The sequence below is a fragment of the Crinia signifera genome, chromosome 3 (genome assembly GCF_055691185.1).
Source record: "Crinia signifera chromosome 3, ASM5569118v1, whole genome shotgun sequence".
In the NCBI taxonomy this organism is placed as follows: domain Eukaryota; kingdom Metazoa; phylum Chordata; class Amphibia; order Anura; family Myobatrachidae; genus Crinia; species Crinia signifera.
Genome location: NC_139219.1, coordinates 26,086,599 through 26,104,608, shown reverse-complemented (window position 1 = coordinate 26,104,608; position 18,010 = coordinate 26,086,599).

The window sequence follows — 18,010 nt, the reverse complement described above, 5'->3', positions numbered from 1 at the left end:
GCTATCACAGGGACCCCCCGGACAAGACACCCCTGGACAGGACACCCCCCGGACCGGACCCTACAAGCTCCGGACTGCAGATTTTGATGTCCTGTCCGGCAGTCCGGGGTTTAGTCCGGTCCGGTTTTTACATAGTCCCTCACATACAGCAGTCTATACATACATGTACTTACCTCTGTGTCTCGCATACAGCAGGCTATACATACATGTACTTACCTCAGTGTCTCACACACAGCAGCCTATAATACATGTACTTACCTCAGTGTCTCATACAGCAGCCTCAACATGCGTGTACTTACCTCTGTGTCTCACATACAGCAACCTCTATATACATGTACTTACCCTAGTGTCTCACATACAGCAACCTCCACATACATGTACTTACCTCAGTGTCTCACATACAGCAGCCTATACATACATGTACTTACCTCAGTGTCTCGCATACGGCAGCCTATACTAGGTGTTTCGGCGCCCGGGTCGGCAGTCACTTGGTCACCCCCCCCCCCATAAAAAAACCCACCAAATTACTGCCTTGGGGACAGGCAGCGGGGGTCCGGGGACTGGAGAAGGTTAACTCCGGCTCCTAGCGCTGCCGGGCGGTGGGCGGGAAGCAGATTTTGAAAAGACTTGCCGGACGCTGATTGGCTGAATTCAACCAATCAGCGTCCGGCAAGTCTTTTCAAAATCATCAGCGCTTCCCGCCGCCAGGCAAATAGCGAGCGGCTGTGTATGTGAAAGCTGCCGCTACACCAGTCCCTGGACCCCCGTTGCCAACATACCTGTGTGCAGCCAGCAGGGGTAGGCAGCGTCCAGGGGTCCAGGGACTGGTGTAGCGGCAGCCTTCACTTACTCCATCTCCTAGCGCTATCTGCCTGGTGGCAGGAAGCGCCGATGACTTTGAAAAGACTTGCCGGACGCTGATTGGCTGAATTCAGCCAACCAGCGTCCGGCAAGTCTTTTCAAAACCTGCTTCCCGCCCACCGCCCGGCAGCGCTTGTAGGAGCCGGAGTTAATCCACCAGTCCCTGGACCCCCGCTGCCCATCCCCGGGACCCCGGTAGGAGCCAGCGTTAACCCACCAGTCCCTGGACCCCCGCTGCCCATCCCCGGGACCTCATACTAGTGCCCCCACCCTCCAGCGCCCGGTGCGCGTGACCCCCTAGCCCCCCCCCCTAGTTATGGCCCTGTACATGTACTTACCTCACTGTCTCGCATACAGCAGCCTACACAAACATGTACTTATCTCAATACAGCAGCCTATACATACATGTACTTACTTCAGTGTCTCACATACAGCAGCCTATACATACATGTACTTACCTCAGTGTCACACACAGCAGTCGATAATACATGTACTTACCTCAGTGTCTCACATACAGCAGCCTACACATACATGTACTTAGCTCTGTGTCTCACATACAGCAGCCTATACATACATGTACTTTGCTCAGTGTCTCACATACAGCAGCCTATACATACATTAGGGTGACCAACTCATCCCTTTAATCCGGGACACATATTAATTACACAGGTTCTGTGGCTGGCTTTCACCTGGTTTTAAACTGCCACACCTCAAGACTCCATTTCACCTGGTTTTAAACTGCCACAGAACCTGTGTAATTAATATTAGAGATGTGCGGCGGGCACTTTTTCGGGTTTTGGTTTTGGATCTGGATCTCCTTTCGTGTTTTGGATCTGGATTGGTTTTGTCAAAACCACCCTTGTGGGTTTTGGTTTTGGATCTGGATTTTTATGAAAAAAATGCTAAAAATGGCTAAAATAACAGAATTTGGGCCTGTTTTTGCCCCTAAAGTATTATTAACCTCAATAACATTTGTTTTTACTCATTTCTAGTCAATTTTGATCACTTCACAGCTTACAAAATTGTTTTAATTTACTGTAGTTGGGCCAAAAGGGTATACCGAGGTAGCTGGATAACTAAGCTAAGCGACAGCAGTGGGCATCACATACATGTGGACCTTACACTTCCAACCTGGGACATCTTGGAAGCAGAGGGCAGACAGGGTGGCAGTTTAATAAACTATCCCAAAAAAAGAGAAATGCTCCAAAGAGCAAAAAATACAAAGAGGTATCGGCCTTGTCATGACTGGTGGTAGAAGCTTCAGCACTTCTATCAGGTTGCTGATCTCCCACTATTTCCTCCTCCATCATCCTCCAAAAATGTTTTTTTTTTTTTATTTTATTTATTACTTTTATTTATTTTTCTTACTTTACACTGGACACAGCCTGTCACACTGGACACAGCCCCTTGGACACTGGACCCTGCCCCTGGAGCTGGACACAGCCCCTGGACACTGCCCCTGGACACTGGACACAGCCCGTCACCCTGGACACAGCCCCTGGACAATGGACACAGCCTCTGGACACAGCTCCTGTACACTGGACACAGCCGTCACACTGGACACAGCCCCTGGACAATGGACACAGCATACCTCCCAACTGTCACGATTCCGTCGGGACAGTCCCGATTTTCGGGTCCTGTCCCGACGTCCCACCAGCGGCAGGCATTGTCCCGCTGCGGGGGGTGGCAGTTGGGAGACCCCCCAATCTAGTAGAATAGACGCTGTGCGCATGCGCACAGCGTCTATTCTCGTATGAAAATGAGGTCGCGGCTAATTAGCATAAGCCGCGCCCTCATTTGCATACGCCCCGCCCCCTTTTCGGACGCGAAGCCGCGCGAGTGTCCCTATTTCATCCGGACACAAGTTGGGAGGTATGACACAGCCTCTGGACACAGCTCCTGTACACTGGACACAGCCGTCACACTGGACACAGCCTCTGGACACTGCCCCTGGACACAGCTCCTGTACACTGGACACAGCTGTCACACTGGACACTGCCCCTGGACACTGGATACAGCCCATCACCCTGGACACAGCCCCTGGACAATCTACACAGCCTGTCACCCTGGACACAGCCTCTGGACAATGTACACAGCCTCTGGACCACCCCCCTGGACACAGCCGTCACACTGGACACTGCCCCTGGACCTTGCCCCTGGACACTGGACACAGCCCGTCACCCTGGACACAGCCCCTGGACAATGGACACAGCCCGTTACCCTGGACACAGCCCCTGGACAATGGACACAGCCTCTGGACACAGCTCCTGTACACTGGACACAGCCGTCACACTGGACACTGCCCCTGGACACAGCCCCTGGACACTGGACACAGCTCCTGTACACTGGACACAACCCCTGTACACTGGACACAACCCCTGTACACAGCCCCTGTACACTGGACACAGCCCCTGGACACTGGACACAGCCCCTATCACACTGGACACAGGCCCTGTCACACTGGACACATGCCCTGTACAAAGCCCCTGTACACTGGACACTGCCCCTGGACACTGGACACAGCTCCTGTACACAGCTCCTGTACACTGGACACAACCCCTGTACACTGGACACAGCCCCTGTACACTGGACACAGCCCCTGTACAATGGACACAGCCCCTGTACACTGGACACCACCCCTGTACACTGGACACAAACCCTGTACACTGTACACAGACCCTGTCACACTGTACACAGGCCCTGTCACACTGGACACAAGCCCTGTCACACTGAACACAGCCCCTGTACAGCCCCTTGTACACTGGCCACTGCAGCCCCTGTACACTGGACTTGTGTACAGCAGCCCCTGCAGACCCTAATCGAGTGAGCAGCAGCAAAATAATATATTATTATTATAGCATAGCACACAGCACAGAGCACAACCACCCTCTTCCCTCTCCTATGCTGGAGTAAAGATGGCGGGGCGCGCGTGCGTCTTATATAGAATCCAGATCCCGCGAGAATCCGACAGCGCGATGATGACGTTTTGCCTCGTTTTCGGTCCGGAATTTAGGCGGGAACTCCCGAGCCGGCTCGGATCCAGACTCGGATCGCGATATTCGGATCTATCGGATCCCGGAGATCCGGACCCGCTCATCTCTAATTAATATATGTCCCGGATTAAAGGGATGAGTTGGTCACCCTAACATACATGTACTTTCCTCAGTGTCTCACATACTGAAGCCTATACATACGTGTACTTACTTCATTGTCTGACATACAGCAGCCTATACATACATGTACTTACTTTAGTGTCCTGCATACCGTAGCCTACACATACATGTACTTACCTTAGTGTCTCACATACATGTACATATCTCAGTGTCTCACATGCTGCTTATAAATATGTGTACTTACTTCGATGTCTCGCAAAAGTATTATATTAGTCCTTATATTATTACCTAATGTTATTTATATAGCGCACACCTACTCTGCGGCACTTATCATTCTCATTGGTCCTAGACCCAGTGGAGAGTACGGCTATTCAGGTTTATGTTTTTGGGGGACAGGATTTACAGCAACCTCTCAAATCAGGAGAGCCCATCGGTGAGGTGTCTAATAGTCATGCGCCCCATGTAAGACACCCCCATCCCCTGATGCCTGTTCCAGAGATGGTGTTTTATTGAAAAAAAATGTGCCGGGTGTGCCCACAAAAATGGTGGTTGCAGTTATCGAAACATTGGGCGGACCCCTGCTAACGTAGGTGTGTCCCTGCCTGCTCGGGGCAGGCGGATGACATCACATAATGTCAGCGCCCGCACCCAATTTGCAGAAGAACGGCCATCATAAAAGTAAATCCAGGCTATCTTTTATCTGCGAAAAGAGGAAAAATCATTGGATGGTGAGTATACATGGGGGAAACATGGGGACGTTCCGTAGCAGTCACCCATCAGGATTATAATAGCAGTCACTAGTTATAATGTGCGTGGTTTGCCGTGGACAGATCTCTGTACACCAGGAAGGTGGGCAAGTCTCCCGCATCACCACCGAAGCCACCGCTCCCCCCTTCTCCACTGTATAAAATCCAGAATCTCATGGGTCTGCGGGGAGGGGGCGGGGCTAAAATTTTGAGAGTCGTGTCATTTTAGCCCTCCCCCCAATCCACGGACCCGCAAATTAAGCGGCAGACTGTCATAGGGGCACACAGAATACATACACACAGGCCAGTATTCCGATCTGATCGCAGTACAAATTTGTTCTCAAGATGGGCAAAACCATGTGCACTGCAGGTGGGGCAGATGTAACATGTGCAGAGAGAGTTACATTTGGGTGAGTTATTTTGTTTCAGGGTAAATACTGGCTGCATTATTTTTACACTGCAATTTAGATTTCAGTTTCAACACACCCCACCCAAATTTAACTCTGTTACATCTGCCCCACCTGCAGTGCATATGGTTTTGCCCTTGTTGAGACAAATTTGTACAGAATAAGGGCCACAGTCTCATACTGGAAGTAGCACCAGGGCAGCCTTTAGAAATTGTGGGGCCCCGGACAAACAAATAGGCAGGGCCCCCAAATAATTTTCTAGTGCTGTGTGGGGGTGTCTAGAACCAGGCGGTGTAATTCTAGCATTATCTTAATCTTTAATCCACTTATCATAATTAAACAATTAAGCCCAGCATTCCCAGCATTCTCGGGTAACAATATACCGCAGTGCCTACTCTTCCATGGTAACAAATAATGCCCACAGTATTGTGCCCTTTACAAATAATAGTGTCCACAGTATTCTGCCTCTTGCACATAATACCCACAGTATTGTGCCCTTTACACATAATAATGCCCATGTTATTGTGCCCACCCCCACACACCCTATATCAAATCATACCTCCTTAGACTTCCAGGAACTCCTGCAGCAGCTGCAAGCCAATGCCCTCCTCCCAGACTCTCACTTTCAAGGTCAGCTTCACATAGGGAGCCCCCGGGGAGCCGGTCGGGAAGCACATTCCAAAAGTCATGGCGGGGAACCTGGGCTGACATAGCTGCGGAGCAGGTGCTGTAGTGTGTACATGATGCCCCATGGAGCAGGCATGGGAGAAGGTGCTATGTGCTGCTGTGGCCCCAACAAGATGGCAGACGCAAGCTGCCCACTAAAACCTCTGTGTGTTGCGCAATCAGCATCAGCTGGCACAGGATAGTCACTCCCCAATAATAGATAGAAGCAGGGCTGGACTGGCCATCTGGCACTTCTGGCAAATGCCAGAGGGGCCGATGGCCAGGTGGGACGATTTCTACTAGCAAGGTGAAGGCTCTGCCTTCCAATCGGCGCACAGAGAGAGCCGCTGGGCTCGCGGCAGGTCCAGCGGCTCGCGGCAGGTTCAGCGGCTCGCGGCAGGTCCAGCGGCTCGCTCTGTGTGCCGCTGAGGTCCAGGAGAGAGGGGGGCATCACACGCAGCTATTCCTCTCTCTCCTGCAAGCCGGGAAAGGCAGCGCGCACATGTGTCGTGCATGTGTGCGGGTGCACATGGTCGACAAAGGTCACGTGTGTGCACAAATGCCATCGCCGATTCGGCGGCCCAGTCCGTCGCTGGCTAGAAGAAAACAATGTACGAAACACTCATTCAGTGGATTGGTAACAAATTCTTCATTTATTTCCACTTGGACATCTATATATACTGTAATATTCCATATATTGCAATAAGATATTTTGCAATCTAAATTCACCTGCACACTGTGATATTTTATATATATTTTTTATGTGTATGTCTAATATGCCTAGTTATTAAAATAATATATTTTTAAACCACCTTCTTTTAAATCCTTCAGCCAGCGCTGGCACTAACATTTATATCTTAAATCATACTTACCTACCCTCCCAAATGGCCGGGAGGCTCCCAAAAATTGAGTCCAATTATGGCATTGCATGATGGGATGTGGTCCCATTTATGCTATTGCGCTGACCATGCCCCCAAACAACATGTTACCCTCATAGCTCTGCCCAACCTTTTCTCATCACACCGGTGGCCCCACCCCCTGCCTCACAGAAATGGCTGCCCAGAGAGGGAAGCCAGAAGGTAATTAGCTCTGACCTAGCGATCCCTGGAGCCACCAATATCATTGGCTGGGGGGACCTGGTGGGTTGCTGGTATCAGCAAGTGCTGATGCAGACACTCCCAGTGTTTTTTCCATCACGTTTTTTCCATCACGTATTTTCCATCTCGCCTTAACACTCCCACTCAGGGCCGCCAAGAGGAATGCTGGGCCCCGGTAATTTTTTTGGGGCGTGGCCTAATTGTGGGAGGCGTGACCATCTCCTGAGATTATGCCACGCCCCCCAAAATGTTTAAGGTGGTTGAAAAACACTCTAAAGTCGATGGGGGGGTCATTGCCCCCCCCCCCCACCTCAGCAGCAGCACACACCTACAGCATGTGCTGTACTGACAGCAAGGTCAGCATGAGCTCTCACACTGGGCCTCATTCTAGTTCACTCTTTCTGACAAAATCCTTCTTAGATAGACAAAACCATGTGCACTGCAGGTGGGGCAGATGTTACTTGTGCAGAGAGAATTAGATTTGGGTGGGGTTTTACAATCTATAATGCAGTGTAAAAGTAAAGCAGCCAGTATTTACCCTGCACAGAAACAAAATAACTCACCCAAATCTAATTCTCTCTGCACATTTTACATCTGCGCATGGTTTTGTCCATCTTAGAAGGATTTTGTCAGAAAGAGTGAACTAGAATAAGGCCCACTGTCAGTGAAACGCTCTTGCTGAGCCTGCTGTAGGTGTGTGCTGCTGCTGCCCGGGAGAGACGGAGGGGAAGGTATTGGTGGGGGGCGACCAGGGTCCCCACCGGACCCCTCATGCAAGCCCAGGCCCGGGTAATTAGTACCCCCCTCTCGGCGACCCTGCTCCCACTGAACTGCGGGTTATCACCTCCAGATGCCTACTTCCTGTCAATCAACTTGCAAATGGCTAGCATAGAAAAAAGTAGCAGTCTTTCATCGCAGCACGACGTAGCGACCGTGCATTGCGGCTCATACACATGCGCAGTATATCAATAATCGACCGGTGTGCAAATTCGTAGCCTTGTCATCAAGTCTGAATTACCCCCAATGAGCGATATTGCTCAGAAGGGCTAAAATTTGCGATATCGCTCATTTTATCGCCCAGCGTTTCCGTGACTTTAGCGGCTACGTTACTTTACTAAATATACTTCTGTTTGCTCGCTTGATTCATTTTGTGCAATTTCTTTGCATTTTTCATTTGGAAATAGACAAAATGAGGTTGTATTACCCAGAGAGGACATTTACATCGATGTACTAATTGCATACAATGCAAAGTAGTGCATGACTTCTCCACTGAGCATCAGTAGCGCACGCAGGGGGGTTTCTGAGTACCCAGAAACCCCCCCAGGAGTCTAAGGACCCTCAACTGAAAGCCGAGGGTCCCCTCTTTCCATGGATATAAGAATTGTAAAAATCGGCCCTTGGGAACCGGAGATGTCTGACTTCAAAGCTGTGGTCCCCATCCAAGCCTGTTCATTGTTATTCCCAGTCAGATATTTCAGGTTCTGTCTGACTTAGCGTTTTTCTGAGGGTATATTCCAAAAGCTGGGACTCTCCCCCTTTGAGGGACACTGGCAGCTTGTCTCTACTGTTCCCAGAACCAGAGATATTAGCCGTCAAGCAGCTGGTTACTGCTCCAGCTCCACACTCCTGGTATGTAGTTTTATATTCTCATTGGCAGATTGCTCTGCCTCCTGAACTCTGATCCCCTTGTCCCCAGTGCCATTTGGTAGGTGGGATTCTCTAGTATTTCATTCCAATCTAAGAAATCTATTTCCGGGAACTGGAGATATCTGCAGTCAAGCAAGCTGTCCTCCCACCAGAAAATTATGAATAACAAGCCCACTCCACTATACACCCCTCCTGTGCGTATTAAACATCCTCTACCACCCTGGAAGTTATATATCAGAGCCCCTTCATTCAGCCCAATGCCCCCTTCTCCCACCCCATCTCCCACCATCTGTGCAGTAAAGGGGTAATTAGTGGAAATTACTGATCCAGGCCCTACATGCAGAGCGGTTGATATAATACCCCCTACCACCCGCAGGACATCAAATCTTCCCCCACCTCTACCGCTGGAGGATCGGTAGGGGCCCCAATACATTGCTATGCCCAGGGGTCATACAATGCTGTTGACGCCCCTGTATGTGTGTATATATGTGTGTGTATATATATATATATATATATATATATATATATATATATATATATATTTTATTATTATTATTTATATACATTTGGTCTATCTATAATACTTTAACTGACCCGGCATATACTGGGTCACCTAAGTGTCCATCTCCATGCTTTGCTCCGCCCCTCTGGAAACCCCCTTCTGAAAATCCAGCATATATACCTCCCAACATTATATAAATAGGAATTGGGACACAGGGTGTGTGACCTTACTATAGTGGGCGGGTGTAGCGCTTCTGTAGGGCACAGCACCCTACCTCTACATAAGGCCATGGAATCAGATGTCTGCTTGCTGTTGGCACAAATTTGTTCAATATTTATTGAAATACCGACAATCACTTGGTCAACTCTGTGTCAGCATGGTGTTAAATATCGATGGTCAATATCCCTACATGTACTTAATACCGACAGTTAAAATGTCGACACGCAATATACGGACATGATCATAATGCCAAACGTGTGAAAATGCCGACACGGTTATCATGACGATATGGACACACTATCAGTGTACCGTGTCCCCTCGCTGCGTTCTGCACAGATCATAGATGAACAAGTCGGTTTTAGTGAAAAAATTCACGAAAAACTGTACTCAGTATTATTGTTTAAATATTTTGGCCGCATCAGTGTATTGTTCCTGTCTATGCTTTGCTTGTCAGTATTTTAATGATGGCGGTATTTCAATTGTTCTGTACTTGTTGATCCGTGTTTCATCCGTCGGCAACTTAATTACACACCGTACAGATTGACATACTTCAGTAATTCAGTACCTAGCAACATTTTCCCTTTTGAAAATGGGACGCTCACACGGCGAAGTGCGTACCCGAAATGGGGCGTGGTCTGTGTCAAAGGGGGCATGGCCTCACAGGGATGCCGCTACGGCAGGTCACGCCCCATTTTCCATCACTTCAGAGGCATGGTCATTGCTGTGTAATCTGCTGGCCATGCCCCCAGTCCCTCTGCCTCCATCTATTCCCAGATGGCAGCAGCAGGCAAGGGGGACTCCCAACTGCCCTCCCCCTCCCCCACGGGACACTACCGACCTTGTGTGAGATGTGCGACTGTCCCACACACTAGGGGAGCGATACACATGCAATTTGTTCACTTTTCTCATGTGACTGACATCAGGTCCGATGTGATGCGCGATCCCGTGCGCATAGCATCGGTGCTTGATGATCGCACAGGCTGCAAGTAAAATGTGTCACATCGCACGCTTAACTGGGATTACATACAATACATCTTGGCCCTTATTCTGGTTCACTCACAAAGGCAAATTCCTCATCAAATGGACAAAACCATGTGCACTGCAGGTGGGGCAGATGTAACTTGGGCAGAGAGAGTTAGATTTGGGTGGGGATTTACTAGGGATGGCCATCGACCATCGATGATTCTAAATCATTGATGATTCATGGCCGAAGTCGAATACTTTTTACCCTATCTCAGCAACACCGTCCCAACACTGGGGCCGATTCAGATTTGCTCATTGAGCAGCGAACTTGGCACCTCTGTTAGTGGTGGGGGTCTGCGCATATCCATAGGCATTAATGCCCAAGTGCAGACCCCCGCAACGCGCACCTTCGCTTAGATTTTCACGCGCCGGGGCGATCGCACAGTGTGGGTGATTCAGGACCACTCGCTAATCAATGACCGTTCGCTGCTTAGCAAGCTTAATGCCACCTGGTCGAATGTGTCCCCCCCATATCCCCTCCGTATCATGCAAGGGTATGTACAAGATCACATCCCTTTGCATGCGGCCTAAGGGCAGAGAACCATTGAATGATTTCTCTCCCCTTCGGAAATAAAAATCAGTCGAAGAGGGGGCGGGTGCTGATGCCACCCCAGAGCAGGGAAGCTGTGTCTACGTGTCCAGGGGAACTCCCCTGGTTTTTATGGGGAGGCTGATAAAACATTGGCCATTTCCCTGCAGCCGCCCTCCCTCCCTGCAGCAAACGGCCCCACGAGTATGCATTCGCAAACCCCAACCATTAGGACTGGGGCCGAATTCCCATCGCACCAAGTGTTCCTGAATCAGCCTCAATGTTTGACAGCCAGGGGGCAATCCAGGGTGGACAGCCGGCATTTCATGTGCATGCTCACAAAAATGTTGGGCCCATTCATAGAGCTCGGAGTAGGCGGATAATGTCACATGACGTCAGCATCCATCCCCAATTTATGCAGCAATGTGCAGCCGAAGAGTAAGTCCTGGGCTACTTTTCGGCTGTGAACAGAGGAAAAGTCCTTCAATGGCAACTAAACATCGAAGGATTTTTCTTCTATGCGGGCGCATGTGTAAGCGTACACATCTGCTCGCCGTGTAGCGAGGGGTATTGGGGGGGAAGCATGAGTTCGATGGGGCAGCATTAACCTGCTTGCTCGGCTCCGCATATATGCAACCTAGAGGGGGGCAGGTCTGAATCAGGCAGGGCTGGCAGCAAAAATCTTGGGGCCCTGTACAATGGTATTTCTGGGAGCCCCCACCTAATCCCAAATCCACACAACCCTCTTCTGCATGAGCCTCATTTAACCTTTCGCTACTCCAGATCCTGCTTTCAGGTGCGGACTTCTCTCGTTCTCAGACCTGCTGGTCTGGCTCCTGGCTGCTGCTTCCTGCTGGCTCCCGGCTGCTGCTGGCCTGTCACTTTCACAAAAGAACGCCGTGCACTACGAGCAGGCAGGGGAGGTCGTTCGCAGAGCACGGAATAGATGACCCGCGCATGCACAGTAAAAGTACAGGAGCCGGAGACTGAGGCCACAGGTATGCCTGTGCGCCTGCGGCCTCATGCTCTGTGCGCACACACCGAGTAGATGGCTCTGAGCACCGAACAGCAGGGCACGCACACATTAGATGGCAGTAGCACACAGTGGGGTGTATTCAATGCCGTGGGCGAGCGGCGACAACGAGCAGGGCTTCCTGCTCGCTGTCACCACTCACCCTGTCAGTATTCAACGCACCCCCCTCATACGCCAATTCCCCCTCGCTCCGTTTTTTGAGCGAGGGAGAATTGGTGTATGCGGCTCCAGAAGCAGCGAGACTCGTGGCTAAAAAACATTGAGTTTTCTGCATTAGCCGCGGGTCTCGCTGTTTTGGGGAATTCTTGCCATCTCGGAGGATATCCCCAGAACCTTGAATAGGGAGAGCGGCTGGCGAGGGGGTTAAACAGCTAGAATCGCTGGTTTTCTGCAATCCTCACTGTTTAACCCCCTCGCCGGCAGCATTGAATACTTCCCAGTGAGTCAGTCAGATTCAGCCACACACAGATGGTGCAGAGTAGACAGCAGGGCTGCGAGGGTCACTGACAGACTAGCTAGTACAGGCGGCGGCTGTGCTGGGGCATGGAAGCTCTGTGGCCCTTCAGATCGCTGGGGCCCATCACACTTGTCCCCCTTGACACCCCCCTGTTGTAGGCTATGGAATCAGGCTCACTGTTTGTTACATCCCCAAGAACAGCAACCACTGCAACAAGCTGATCACATTTACAATAATCAGGAGTACAAACCACATTGGATGTGCACAGTAAACTGCGCCTGGTAAAAATTTGGTGCCAGCGTACATGAACATTTACGCTGCGGCTGTACAATGTGCGGTGATGCCGCAGTCACCACACAACTATGTCATGATCCCTCATGTTGTAAGTATTTGTCATGGGATTTCCCTTTGCTACCTGTTCTGCAGGTCAGGATTACTGCTTATTAATGTTTGAGAATCTGATGCATAGACAGCTGACTGCATTCCTCCAGTTAGAGTGTTTCTCACCCCACCTGACATTAACAACCAATCAATGACCTGCAGTTCCTTTGTAGTATGTAGTGTGGGCTTAGGGCTATGGTAGGTACCTCTGGAGCTTCCTGAAGTGTTTGTACTATGCTGTGACACCTGTATGCTGCAATGCTGTGACCCTTCTTGCTGTGCTGATTACCTGGTATTCTGTGTACCTGCTACAAAAATAAAGACCAAGACTTCATCTGATCCAGCGAATGTGATTCTTTGTCACAATATATAATTCAGTTTCCATTTTGCTTTAATACAGAAAACAAAAACGGTTGGACTAATTTTGTGCAATCCTGTCGCAAAAATAGTTTAAATGTGAGGCCAGGCAATACAGAATGTTTCTCCATTGTAGTAATACAGTCCTGGCAGTTCAGCTAATAACCACCAGAAGGCATAGTGACAGATTCTAGCTGGAGCCCATTACGCAGGGAAAGTGTATAATGCAGAAGGAATTTTTCGGTTTTTACCATTTTTAACCGATTCATGAAAACATTATTGCGCTTTGCAAACTTGAGGTGCTGAATCACGCTCCACATTGCCCACAGTTATTATATGTAGCTGTCTCTTCAGAAAGTGAATAAAGTGGAGGAAGAGAGAGAAAAAAGAGGAACAAGAAAGAGAAGCGAGAAAGAGGGGTGGGCAGGCTTCATGGGAAAAGAGGGAATTAGAGTGAAAGAGAGGTGATAGAGAGGGTGTCAGAGAGAAAGAGAGAGTGCGACCAGGAGTAAGAGAGAATGCCAGGAAGAGAGAGAGGAGCAAAAATGAGTGTCAGGGAGAGAAAGGGGGAGAGAGGGGAGGTCAGGGGAAGAGAAAATGAGAGATTGTGTCAGGGAGAGAAAGGGGCTAGAGGCAGAGTAAGAGAGGGTGTCATGGAGAGAGAAAGAGGTAAAGAGAGAGGGGGTAAATAGAGAGAGACTGTCAGAGAGAGGGAGAAGAAGAAAAGAGAGAGAGAGAGGAAGCATGGGGAAAGAATGCAAGAAGAGAGACAGGAGAAAGAGAGACATGGGGCAGAGAGATATACAGATAGGGGGGCAGAAGGAAGAGAGCATTGGAGAGAAAGGGGGTTGGTCAAGGGGAGAGAAAGAAAGAGGAGGGACAGCAGGCAAGACCGAGGGTAACAGACGGGGGGTGGGGAAGGGAGAGCATGGGAGAAAGAGAAAAAGGTACTGGGAGAGAGAAAAAGGGGACTGCTAGAGAGCAAAAAATAGGAAAGATAGAGGATGGGAGGGGGTGTGAGGTGAAGTGACAGGGACGATGTGACATAGTAAGGTGACAAGGGAGTAAGATGATGGTGGCAAGCTGATGTGATGATATGATGCCGGGCAAGAGGGGGTGAGGTGGGGGGGCAGTTGGGAGTCCCCCCTACCCGGCATTGCAGAGCGGTGAATAGACATTGTGTGCCTGCAGCATCGAGGCAGAGGGGCTGGTGGCATGGCCTGCAGCTTACACAGTACTGGCCATGCTCTCGTAGTGATGGAAAATGGGGGCATGGCCTGTGACAGCGGCATCCCCATGAGGCCACATCCCCTATGACATAGGGAACGCCCATTTTTTGGCTGCGTGAGCGTCCCAACTTCTGAAATAAAATTGTTGGGAGGTATGGTAATACAAAATTTCCTATTTGCATCCATTTGCTGTGACATTTCTTCCGCTCCGTATGAATGGCCCGCGACATTGCAAATCACCATCAGGGTTTGGGCCCAAATCTGGACAATCGGGGCAGGGGCCAATTCAGTTCAATCCGAGTGAACCGGAATCGGCCCCTCAGCACACTAATAAATGTGATACCTAAATGCAGTAGATTCCAAATATATGACCATGTGTGAATACTTCATTTATTGATCTCTTGGTTAAAAAAATGCCTTTTAAAACTTTTTGGATTGCACTTTTTTTTAAGTGCAATTTAAAAATAAGTTTTTGTGTTTAACTAAAGATTACTTATGAAAAATTCAACAGCTGAGATACAAAATAAGCTGATGAACCTGGACAGAAGTCATGCTAGTGACAGCAGTAAATCATTATCCTTGCCCATTCCTTAGTGGAATCCTGGCTGCAGTGAAGAATCCACACAATCGGGATATTTGATGGTACTTGTTTCCTATCTGGGCGCCCACTAAGTTAATTGCGCACCATGCTATTCTCCGTAGAGAAATCGGATCGCATCGCATCGTACACATACACGATATTGAACGATGCGATGCGATGCGATCCGATTCGATTTCCCATAGGAAACAATGTTAAATGGCTCAATTTAGCCAAATTATCATAGGAACAATAGTAAATGGGCCAAAAACACCCCTGAACATTGAAATGTCCCCCCAAAAGTAGTTGACGCCACCCCGCCATCAACGTGAACCCGAAGCATGGCGAGCGCAGCGAGCCCGCGAGGGGCGGCGGTACGCGTCCTCCGACCTTTTCATGCCCTACTATCCACGTCGGCGTGGAGTGAGAATAGAATAGTGTGGCGAGCGCAGCGAGCCACCGAGCCCGAAGCGTGGCGAGCGCAGCGAGCCCCGCGAGGGGACGCGGATACCTTCACAGGTAAACGCGTCCCTTCGCGGGCTTCCCAAGTGTCCGCGTCGCCCGCGAGGGGACGCGTATAACTGTGAAGGTATCCGCGTCCCCTCGCGGGGCTCGCTGCGCTCGCCACGCTTCGGGCTCGGTGGCTCGCTGCGCTCGCCACACTATTCTATTCTCACTCCACGCCGACGTGGATAGTAGGGCATGAAAAGGTCGGAGGACGCGTACCGCCGCCCCTCGCGGGCTCGCTGCGCTCGCCACGCTTCGGGTTCACGTTGATGGCGGGGTGGCGTAAACTACTTTTGGGGGGACATTTCAATGTTCAGGGGTGTTTTTGGCCCATTTACTATTGTTCCTATGAGAATTTGGCTAAATTGAGCCATTTCACATTGTTTCCTATGGGAAATCGAATCGGATCGCATCGCATCGCATCGTTCAATATCGTGTATGTGTACGATGCGATGCGATCCGATTTCATTACGGTGCCGTACGTAGAAAACCTGGGCGCCCAGATAGGAAACAAGTACCTATTTGATTTATAATGCAGGGCAGTCGGCAGCGGGAGATAGGTGCTACAAAGGTGACTCTCAGACAGGATCCAAGTGTGTATTGATTTTCCCACAAACTGGAGTGTATGCAAAGTGAGCTTAAGTGATAACAGGTGACGGAACTTGGATCTCTGAGTACGATTCGGAGGCCAAAAGGTAAAGCACAGAGTGGCACACACCATCGTCGCCTCACCCAGGAAGGGCCGAATGAGCAAATCAACTACCAAATCCATGCTCATTGTCTTTTTTGACTTGAAGATTGTGATCCGCAAGGAATTTCTAACTACCGGCCAAACTGTCAACGATGCATTTTACAGGGGAGTGCTCAGTCAATGAGAAGCAGGGTTTTTCCACATCCGCAAGGAGATTGCTACTACCTGGATCCTTCATCACGACAATGCACCAAGTGACACATCACTGCATGGGAGGCAGTTTTTGGCCAAGCACAATGTGACAACGCTGCCTCAAGCACCCTACAATCCAGATCTGACCCTGGCTGACTTCTTTTTGTTCTCATTTGGATCAAATGTGTCCTGAAAGGACAACGTTGTCAGACCATAGAAAAAGTGGAAGATGTTGTGACAAGGGCAATCAACTAGGTTCTGGTTAATGCCTTCAAGGAGGTGCACCACGCTTGGTAGACATGCTGGCAACGATATATCGATGCTCAAGGGTCATTTTTTGAAGATTATTAACCCTATGGGTGACTTTTAATAGGATGCAAGTTTTAGTTACTTTCCAAATTCGCACCTTATCGCACCTTTCAAAATAAAAAAATGTTCCCCACAATACGCATATTTAATGGAATGCAAAATCCGGCCAAAAAGGTGCGAATTTGAGGAAATTTAATATTTTGTGTAAAAAAACTAAAACAAAAAAAAAAATGGCGTGAGGATCCATGGTGCTCAAATTACGGCCGGGGGACCTTATGTAAAAAAGTGTTCCCCGGCTGTGGCATGACACTGTGGGCTGTTGGAGCCCGGTGCTGGTTTAAAAATATGGGGGACCCCCATATTTTTTGTCCCCCATATTTTTGGAACCAGGACCGGTCCACGAGTCTGGGGCTGATTATGCTCAGGAGGGGGGACCTCACATCATTTTTTTTTTTTATGATTTAACTTTTACACATTTTTTAAGACGGGACCGTGCACAGATCTCAATGATCTGTGCATGGTTCTGGCAAATTCACCTGTCAGAACCTGGTCTGCATGTGTGGCAATTTTTAGTCACATTTTCCCATCTAATTTAAATATGCGATTTGTATACTTTATAATGGGAAAACATCTGGATGCGAGTTCCAGTGTTAGTAAAAATCGCACCTTCAAAATGTGCGAATTTGCGGCAAAATGTGCGTTTTTTCCCCCACTTTTCGCATCTCATTAAATATGCAATTTCGGAAAAACGTGCGATTTCGGCATATAGCACAAATCAAATTTTCGCATCTCATTAAATGTCACCCAATGTAACTGAACGTGCAATAAACAGTTCTTCACGGTTTTGTCTCATTACTTTCTGGACAGACCCTGTACGCTGTAACATTTCCTGTACAGTGAAACTGCTCCTATATTTTGTTCCTTTGTGTGTCATTTGAACCTGTCAAAATGTTGCTGCTGCAGCCTCATTACTTGTTACCATTCCCTCTGTTATGTTTGAGAAAATGTGAAAACAAACCTCTTTGCGTAATTAGTAACACTGCTAAGGTTTTCCCACAGCCTTGGCTACAAACTACAACAGAACTGAATGTATCGCTTCAATGATCAAATTATATATTATACATCAGATAATGTAACCGCGGGCAGCTGCAGACTGAGATAATATTGCTATAAATTGGCGGCGTACAGCTATTTATGTTATTGTCTTTTATGAACACATGTAAGATTAGGTGCAGCCTTTTCAGCTACTGTGGGGTCCATAATCTGACAGTGACCCTTTTACCAGATCATTTGTGATTCTCTGAAACTTGGGCCACCTATGGCCTTTCTGTGCATCTCACTATACTCTGCAGCTCCACTAATAACCACCAGAGGGCATAGTCACATTTTTAGAATTTATTGCTAAAGATAAACACTGCTGACTGTGTGCTTATGGGTTTTTCTTTAGACCTGATAGCTGGGCTGCAA